The following is a 317-nucleotide window of genomic DNA, read 5'->3' as shown; positions in this document are numbered from 1 at the left end:
AGCGAAGAGTGTAGTGCAATTATTCAGAAAAGCTTCTTGAAAAATTAAAAGATCATGGTAGTTTCACTATACCGTGTGCTATCGGTGAAAAATTTTATGGAAGAGCTTTATGTGACTTGGGAGCCAGCATTAATCATACGCCTCTATCAATTTTTAAAGGACAAGGATTAGGAGAAGTCTCACCTACTTCTGTAACTCTTCAATTAGCAGATCGATCTGTTAGATATCCTAAGGGAGTTATAGAAGATGTGTTAGTGAAAGTTGATAAATTTATCTTTCCTGTGGATTTCATTGTTTTAGATATGGAGTAAGATAAA

The sequence above is a fragment of the Phalaenopsis equestris genome, unplaced genomic scaffold (assembly GCF_001263595.1).
Source record: "Phalaenopsis equestris unplaced genomic scaffold, ASM126359v1 Scaffold000778, whole genome shotgun sequence".
Taxonomy (NCBI): Eukaryota; Viridiplantae; Streptophyta; class Magnoliopsida; order Asparagales; family Orchidaceae; genus Phalaenopsis; species Phalaenopsis equestris.
Note: the sequence above shows the minus strand (reverse complement) of the source record.